At 44.3% G+C, this 9,569-nt stretch overlaps 3 non-coding genes across 3 annotated transcripts; 2 read left to right on the forward strand and 1 right to left on the reverse strand.

The window, feature by feature from the left end:
• Positions 1-3,467: 3,467 nt before the first annotated feature.
• On the reverse strand, positions 3,468-3,540 carry Trnar-acg. The gene has a single exon. It is a non-coding gene; the product is annotated as a tRNA-Arg (tRNA).
• A 775-nt stretch (positions 3,541-4,315) lies between these two features.
• Positions 4,316-4,388, forward strand: Trnar-acg. Its single transcript has one exon. It is a non-coding gene; the product is annotated as a tRNA-Arg (tRNA).
• Positions 4,389-5,368: 980 nt separating this feature from the next.
• Positions 5,369-5,441, forward strand: Trnar-acg. Its single transcript has one exon. It is a non-coding gene; the product is annotated as a tRNA-Arg (tRNA).
• The last annotated feature ends 4,128 nt before the right edge of the window (positions 5,442-9,569 follow it).

Raw genomic sequence — 9,569 nt, forward strand, 5'->3', positions numbered from 1 at the left:
CAGGTGAAATAAGGACTTTATATAAGGAGTGGTGGGGGAACATAATGCTATACTCCCGTCTGTCTGTCATCCCGCCCTTATGAAATTTGTTCCCTTTCAGTAACTTCAGGAAATCTCTAAAGGTCAAGGAATAGTTTGTTGTTGTTGTTTTGTAACTTGACATAGTTGTGGCTTATGGTTAATGGATCACCTGAAGATTAGCCCCCTCTACCCACGCTTATTTCACCCTAAGATTAACCTAACCGAACCGAAGAGACGTGAGGGAATTAATTAAAAGGATAAAGGAGAGAGATTGTGTGATTTTGAGTATAATTATGTATAGTCCTCACGGTATTAGCATGTATAGTCCTCAGGGTATTAGCATGTATAGTCCTCAGGGTATTAGCATGTATACAGTATATACGTGTGTGTGTGTGTGTGTGTGTGTGTGTGTGTGTGTGTGTGAGGAACCACAAACAGGAAACAGGTTATTGGTATATCAGAAAACTTATCTTTTTTATTGTAGAAAAACTCGGTGAGATAATGCCTTGGTTTTCGAGATAAGATTGTGATGGCAGACACTCACAGGCTGACTGGCAGACACTCACAGGCTGACTGGCAGACACTCACAGGCTGGTTGGCAGACACTCACAGGCTGACTGGCAGACAAAGTTGGTATGGCTAGTTCCTTGGCCTGGAAATAACCTTTGCTGCCCCTTGCTGTAAGCTTTGGGTTTAATACGAACCTTCATACAGTAAGGCGACACAAACTGCTCACAGTACTCCAGGTTTGCTGAACTAAATAATTATTTTGTTTTTGAAAGATTTTGCTAACTTAATTCAAAAGATTTACTGTTGAAATCTAATGTTGGGTTAACCTTTCTCCTTCAGCACAGTTCCTGCTTTTGTCTGATAGGAAAATGAGTCTCATTGGCACAACTGTCTCTCAGTGACTATAGTTAGAGCACAGTGTATGCTAACACCATCGAGGAGGTAGCGTGGCCTGTGCTGCTCTCAATCGCCATCGCTTCTCTAAAGTTAGGTGCCCATTTACAGCTGCCTGGACTCTGCATGCTCACGGAATCGAATCGGCAACTCTTAGGACAGGAGACGAGAACTGTATCCATCCATTCTGCTGCTGCACTTCTGTAGTCTGGGAAACAGCTGACTGATACAGGTTCAAGAAAGTTGTTTGGAGGTTTTACTCGGGACGTCTTGAACTTTTTGGTGATAAGGAAAAAATATTGAGGACAAGAGATAAGAGAACAGTGTTTCGTGTTGGGGAAACAACTAAGGCTGGTCGGTGTAGGTGCTGGGGCTGTGTAGGAGACGTCAAGGAGCACAAGGAAGGAATTAGTCACAAAACTGTTACTCGTGCTACTGTGTGGTCACCTGACAGGTACATTATGATATATGTGCACGCTACTGTGAGGAGTTCTCAGGTACACTTTAGTATGTGACAGTGGTAAGTGTAGATGTCAGGTACACTTTGTGACAGTGACATCAAGTACTGTTACTTTGCCAGGGCTGACCAAGGTTCTCTAATGCTTTACTCATCGTGTTTTATGGTGTTGAATTTTTAATACAAAGTCCATTACTTAAATGGTCTGCGTGATGCGTTAAACTTAAGGTTGAATATATTCCGTGTGTGTGTGTGTGTGTGTGTGTGTGTGTGTGTGTGTGTGTGTGTGTGTGTGTGTGTGTGTGTGTGTGTGTGTGTGTGTGTGTGTGTGTGTGTGTGTGTGTGTGTGTGTGTGTGTGTGTGTGTGTGTGTGTGTGTGTGTGTGTGTGATTATAATTTCCTTAGCTTATTCTGCCTTTATCCACACCAATTTCAACCCACTTTTCCAACCTTAAAACAGACCAGTTCACTCCCTAAAGTTGGCTTACACTGCCCGTCTATAGTATGACTGTCTTTACCCTTTAATATGGTAATTGATCCCCAAAAGTCAAACTGGGGCCATTATCTCCGTCATCATCCTCAGCTTATAATAGGGTAATCTATCTTACACAGCGTCCCTCTCACTGGATAGGAGACCGCGATACCTCATCTTCTACAGCCACACATGGGAGGTCTATCCTTCGTGCCTGACTCACCTGATAGATTATCTCCTCGTGAGGGTGGCCAAGTAGATCATTAAATATAGGTAAGAGTAACCCTTTATACATAATGACTGTATAATTAAAGGTCACCTCTATTGTATCTCTTCTGGTTCCTTATACCTGCAGTGTAACGGATGACTGACCTGAGGTGTATAGGTAAGGCCGGACCTCTACCACATGACGGAAAGCAGGTGTGTGTGTGTGTGTGTGTGTGTGTGTGTGTGTGTGTGTGTGTGTCCTATACAAACAGGAAAGTAGCGCACGTACAGTATACCTACCTATACTCTTACCTGAACGGGAAGTAGCCCACAGACGTAACCTTGGCTGTACGGAAAGTAACCCAAAGATGTTGACGTGGTTGAATAGAAGGTAACTTACAGACGTACCTTAGGCTGAGCGGAAGACAGCCAACAGACATGATTGACAGACCGGAAGGTAGCTCTCAGACAACCTTGGCTGAGCGGAAGACTGTTAACAGACTTGGCAGAACGGAAGATGGTCTACAGAAGAGGTCGTGGCAGAACTCAGCGAGCAGTGTGGACTCCATGGGGTGGCTGGACCTATATAACAACACCTCACACTCACAGTTGCCTGAGCGGGCGGTGGTCCCCCAAGGCTAATCCGCATTCCAGTACCGGCGTTCTTTTAGGTTATCTTCTGGTGCCTTCTCTGTTTCCCTTATGTTTATGATTCTTTTAGAGTTTAGACTGTGGCTATCAGTTTGGTTCTTGTTAGGAGGAAAGTTTATTTTTTTTTACTGTCGTGGTTTTCTTGCTTGACAACTTTTTAGGTAAGCTTGTTGCTTAGTTTTTAAGATACGAATTTACCAGCAACAGAGCCCGGAAGTAGCGGGGAGTTGTAGGTGTGTGCTGGGTATTTCCTCATCAGTTTTGTTATTAATAAAAGGATTAGTTTGGTTAGGAGGATTAATGTGTGTTTTGTTTTGAATTGCTGATACCGTTCTGAGTCACCTGGTAAACTTTATTACACACCCACATGATGCACAAACCCGTGCTTGTTTATCTTCTTATAGAATCGATGTCCACTTGCTGAGGCACTCCACCACGCACTCACGCACTCAACCACAGTCTCAGGGAGCACTGTCTCCACACAACTACGTCAACGCCCTATACTTGTCATCCACCCATACACCCTCGCCCACATTTCTTCCACCACCCACTTCCACATTTTCGCCCATTCCTACACCCACTTCTCACTCACCTACATATACGCCTGAATCCACATTAACCTTTGACCCGCCCTCTTCTGACCCGCCCTCTTCTGACCCACAATCCAGAAGAACGAGAAAATAACACTACCAAGGAGAGGGGTGAGAGGGGGGGGGGTGGGTCGAGGTCTGGCTTCAGTACTTCAAAACAACCACACGACCTTGCCAGGATTCGAACCTGGAATCTTCTGATCCGTAGTCAGACGCGTTATCCGTTGCGCCACAAGGCCTGTTCAGAAGAGGGTTTTCATTCTATTTAGATTCCTCTGTTTTTTTTGTTTGTTTTTTTACCCCAGCACACAATTCCTTCACCCGCGCGGTTTTGTCCTAGATGTCATTACTTTAGGAGGCAAGTGTGTGTGTGTGTGTGTGTGTAAGAATGTGTGATGCTTGTACAGTATATGTAAAAGTATATGTGTGTGTGTGTGTGTGTGTGTGTGTGTGTAAGAATGTGTGTGTGTGTGTGTGTGTAAGACTGTGTGTTTTTGTATATTTATAAATAGATAAATGATGAATTAGTGTTTGTGTGTTTGGTATGATTGAGTGATGTTTGTATGTCCGTACATAAATAATCAGAGTGTGTGTGTGTGTGTGTGTGTGTGTGTGTGTGTGTGTGTGTGTGTTGGCTGTATCTATTTAAACTGATAGTATAGTATCTAATGTATAAAAGACAGTGTCTGTTTGTATGTGTCGACCTTCACGACGCACAGCTGAAATTTGGCGTGAAGAGCCTCAAGCATCTGAGAAAACGTCAAAATCAAACCCGAGTAACGCCGAGTACCCCCAGCTTGGTGATATATATTAAGCTTGAATGAATAACTATCTAGTACCTCAAGGCAGTGTAAACCATATCAGCATCTCGTCCGTCCGTCCGTCCCGTCAGCTTTGGAGACAGGGTGGACGAGGAACTTTGGTTTGCATTGGAATATTACCCAGAGAGAGAGAGAGAGAGAGAGAGAATACAACGGAGAAATTGGAGAAAATTGGAAAGATGTACAAATAAATGTTCTTGTGGCGCAACGGATAACGCGTCTGACTACGGATCAGAAGATTCCAGGTTCGAATCCTGGCAAGGTCGAGTGGTACTTTTTAAACTGTAGGATGTCAGCAAAGCAAAATATGACATTTGCCCTGGTACCCACATAACCGCCCACCCACTCACACACACTTACCCGCCCACCCACTCACACACACTTACCCGCCCACCCATCCACACACAAACCCGCCCGCCCGCCCACCCACCCACCCACACTAAGCCGCCCACCCTTCCGCCCTCGTTCTTATGTTCAGGTAGTAGAGACACATATATACACATGTAGTGTTAGTTGGTGCTTTAGATATGTATTGGGCAACTGATAAGAGATGTTATCATTAACAGTGTGTGTGTGTGTGTGTGTGTGTGTGTGTGTGTGTGTGTGTGTGTAAGTGTGTGGTGTGATGTGTGTGAGGTGTGGTGTGAGGTGTGTGAGGTGTGTGTGTGTGTGTGTGTGTGTGTGTGTGTGTGTGTGAGTGTGAGTGTGTGTGTGTGTGGTGTGTGTGTGGTGTGTGTGAGTGTGTGTGTGTGTGTGTGTGTGTGTGTGTGTGTGTGTGTGAGTGTGTGAGTGTGTGTGTGTGTGTGTGTGTGTGTATTAGATCATATATAAAATTGTACAATACAAATCAATAGAATACAATACAGCACAACACAATAGAATGCAATACAATACAATACTACAAATACAATATATATATTTGTTTTTTCTTTATGTTAAGCTTTTAAATATTGTATCGTTGAAGTGATCCACCAGCCTCGGGTGTAGTGTTGTACGTCTTGCCTCACACACACACACAAGAGAGAGAGAGAGAGAGAGAGAGAGAGAGCACAAATCTAAATAGTGAATTTAATGAAAGGAAAAAAGATGAAATGTAAAAGCCCAAAATACATCTGATTAATCACCTTTAACCCTTTTATTTCATGGACGCCACTTTTAATATTTGATTTGGCTAACACCTGACGATTTTATTCCGCTCAGAGGGGAACCCGTACTATAGGGGTTAGCGACACACAAAGTTATAACAGGCCTTGTGGCGCAACGGATAACGCGTCTGACTACGGATCAGAAGATTCCAGGTTCGAATCCTGGCAAGGTCGCTGAAATAACTTTTCTTAGAATTTGGTAACTGCTTTCCCTCGTATCTGGTGTTATTAATTTACAATATTTTAAGCGTAAAGAGATTCATTTATTTCTTTAATCATAATGGTTGAAGATATTTGGTGTATAATTAATGGTATAAATATCAAGAGTTACAATAAACTTCTAGCTATATTATGTTTGGCTCTCATATTGTGCCACTAGTGAGAGTGTTCATGAGGCGAGAGTTAGGGGGGTGTGGGTGTCGTGGTGAAGTACTGTGCTGGGTTCACAGTTCTAAGATAACAAACCAAGTGATTCCTTTATGGTTCGATTGCCATGTCGAGTGAGACAGGCTGTAAAGTAAGAGAGATTCTGGAGTGAATTATTAATGTTCAGTTGTTTCATCGTGTCATTGTGGCATTACTGTCTCGGGAAGGTGAATTATGAAGGAATGTTCTTCGTCTGGGTTTCTGCCGTCAGTCAGTGTGTGGGCGCGGTAACTCACACAAATGGCAATGGATTTTAGCCAAATTTGGTAGGTGGATGTATCGCTAGGTCTCTGAAGAGTGCGGTAATCAGTACGTTCTGTCTTTACTGACCACAGTTGTAGCTCTTTTGGTCTGTCATGTGGAGAGGGCGGGAGACTTATCCACCTTTCTTGGCAACATTGCTTCTTGTTAAACCTTCTAAAACAAGTTGGTGGAATTAATTTGTTTTCGACTGCAGCTCTCGTGTGAGTGGCTGGGCACTTAAATGAGTGTCACACTGGTGTTCTTGCCTGATCGGACGCACGAGGAGGCGAGTTAGTCAACAAGTGAACACAATCGGTAAACAAAGTGGAAAACAATCCTCGTTGACGAGTGTTTGCTGGACCAACAGAGACTCGGCGGCAAAATAACACAATCGGTAATGAGATTCTGCAGTTTTACACACGGCAAAAACTCTGTTGATGTGTGTCTCGCTGACGTCAAGTTTGCACTGTTGCAGTTGTTGACCGTCAAGTACTGGCTGCCATGTAACGGTACCCGCTGATTTTTGTTACAACTTTATTTACATATTCATTGAGATTGTCATTAACGATTCCGCAGTCCTTTGTTGATGTTTTTGTTTTATTCTGGACTTTTGTGTTTGGTGTATTCTATATATTTTATTTTGTTTGTTTTAAGTATATTTCTTAGGTTCATGGGGATTTCAGTTTGTTTTGGTCGGGTATACTCTGCACGCCTCCCCACGTCCCTCGCACGCCTCCCCACGCCCCTTGCACGCCTCCCCACGCCCCTCGCACGCCTCTTTACGCCTCCCCCACGCCCTCCTCACGTCCTACCATCCTCTCACTGTATATCCTCACGCCACCAACAGTATAGGCGGCCGCACCTTCCAAGCCTCCCCGCGCCTTTCCCACGCTCCACCCAGGCGTGTATGCTGACGCTTCCACGCATCCGCGCCCACCATGCGTTCCTCCCTTCCACCTGGTTGGCTTCGTGTGTCGTGTCCCTAACGCACAGGGCTTCCTCCCACACACATAGTTGGCTTCCTCTCCTCCCCCTCCATCCTTTTCTCCCTCCCCTTGTGTTTTCCTCTTCCCTACTCATTCCTCCCTTCTTATTCTCTCTATTTTTTCAATTCCACTCTTTCCTCCTTCCCCCTCTTCTTCTCTCCAATCCATTTCCCTGGCCTCTATCTCTATCTCTCCTCCCCTCTTCTTCTCTGCTCCCCTCTTCTCTCCTCCCTCCCCTCTTCTCTCCTCCCCCTCTTCTCCTCCTCCCCTCTTCTTCCTCTCCTCCCCCCTCTTTCTCCTCCCCCTCTTCTCTCCTCCCTCCCCTCTTCTTCTCTCCTCCTCCCATGCTCATGCAGAGCACCACGCAAGCTGATGCAAACAGCTGACAAGAAGACACTTGTGAAGAATGATGGTAGGCATTGACAGTAATAGTATGTTAGATAAATCCCCTGTAGCGCCTCCTGCACAAACGCCTCCCAATAACACAGCCAACCGGTTCTATCCATGCTTAGCTTCCAGTACCTTCCAGCAATCCCTTCCAGGAACTCTTTAGATACACCTCTCCAAGAACTCTATCCACTCAGCGACACATTCTAGCACTTTCCTTCAAACAGCTTCTATCAGTTCATTCCAGTAATCCCTACAAGAACAGCTTCCGAGAATTCCATCCACCAAAACATTCCAAAATTTCCTTTTAACGAGAGCTTCCAGTACTCCCTTCCAGCAAACTCAAGCAACAACAGTTTCCAAGTAGCCTTTCACTAAAACCTTCCAGCCATTCCTTCCAGCAATATCCATCAGTATACCCTGCCATCATCTATCCTTTCCATAACCTCTCTACCAGCACGCCTTTCCCAATAACCGCTTCCACCAATTAGAGTCACTAATTTCCTTCAGAAACTTCATCCAGCACTGCTTTCCAAAATCATCTTCCAGCTCCTTCCAGCATCCCCTTTCCATTGACTCTTCCAGGGGCTTCATGGAACCATCTTACGTTACTACTTGTGGTATCCTTCTCTGCTCTTTGTCTATTTTTATCAGGTTATTCTTCCTATGTTCTTTATCATCCTTCCTCTCTTGGACATTTACCCTTGGTTTATCTTTTATCCATTTCTCATCTCCTTTTTTTCCTCTATTCCTTCTAACATCTTCTTCTCTATTCCCCCTTCCCTTTTTTTCCATCTCTTACCTTTTTTTTGTCCTTCTCGTCCCCTCTCCCATCCCTTCTTCAACATCCCCCACACTCATCAATATCAGCTTCTTTCCCATTTCTTTCCCCTCTGTTCCTCTTCCGTCCCCTCTCTCGCTCGCCTCCCTGCATGGCCCTACTCGCCACTGCTCAATACACATCTTCCCAACCTCAGTAAACTTTAATTAGTGCTTCACGTACATGTGGCGACTCCCCCCATTTTAATTACTCCCATCCATCCATCTATCCCTTCATCCATCCATCCATCCATCCATCTATCCCTTCATCCATCCATCCATTCATCCATCCATCCATCCATCCATCTTGTAACCAACACGCCTCTACAACTAATTGACATATCTTGATGAAACTTGCTGTGTAAACGACCCAGAACGGTGTGTTTTGACGTTGCATCAGATGTGTGTTTAAAAGTGTGTGTGGTACAGGTAAGTCAGTGATGTTTTTAATTAGTTGTCGTTACCGTAGGGGGGGGGGGACATGACTATCTGAGGGGACACTTAATTCTCGCGTGGAAATTAACTTTAATGTATCGTAGGTGAAGCTGTATTTATCGTAGGAAGGCTGTGTTTATCGTCGGGGAAGCTGTGTTTATTGTAAGGGAAGGCTGTGTTTATCGTCGGGGAAGCTGTGTATCTGTCGTAGAGGAAGCTGTATCTCGTAGGTGAAGCTGTATCTATCGTAGGGGAAGTTGTATCTATCGTAGAGAGGCTTGTACTACTGTAGATATACGAGTAGTTCCTGTTGTGGTTGTTGTTGATTACGTGGTAGTCGTGGTTAGGTTAGGTTAGGTTAGGTTAGGTTAGGTTAGAGTCTCGGGAACTGCCCCTCATGTTCCAGCAGGTTATTCCTCTTAGCGGTCTACAGCACTGCTTAACTACAACACCTCCTCACTGCAGAAGGTAACACTTCGCGAAGCTCATTACCCCTCCCACCCACCTCTCTCTCTCTCTCTCTCTCTCTCTCTCTCTCTCTCTCTCTCTCTCTCTCTCTCTCCAGTTGGCTATGGCGAATTATTATTATTTATTTATTTTTGCTGTTAAGTAACTATTTGTGTTTGGAGTCTATTTAGGCATAATTCAAGGCATTTTGTTTGTACGGGGCATATTGTTTATTAGATACGTACTATACATGTGTGTGTGTGTGTGTGTGTGTGTTCAAGTAAATCAATCATTAATGTTCCTCTCCTTTAACATTTAGTTCACATTATTATTATTATTATTGGTATAACTTAACAGTGTGTTTTATCAGGCGGTACTTGTATATTACTCAAGACTATCAAGTTAGTTATTATAATACTGTGTGTGTACGTGATTTAGTTTATTCTACCCTAATTATACTCTGCTGTGTTTGTTTGTGTGTGAGCTATTCTTACGTTGGGGGTCGAGTCTTGTTGCGTTACCAATATAACCATGGGTGGTTTACGGGGGGTGTTTGTTC

The sequence above is a fragment of the Homarus americanus genome, unplaced genomic scaffold (assembly GCF_018991925.1).
Source record: "Homarus americanus isolate GMGI-L3 unplaced genomic scaffold, GMGI_Hamer_2.0 scaffold44060, whole genome shotgun sequence".
NCBI classification, from domain to species: domain Eukaryota; kingdom Metazoa; phylum Arthropoda; class Malacostraca; order Decapoda; family Nephropidae; genus Homarus; species Homarus americanus.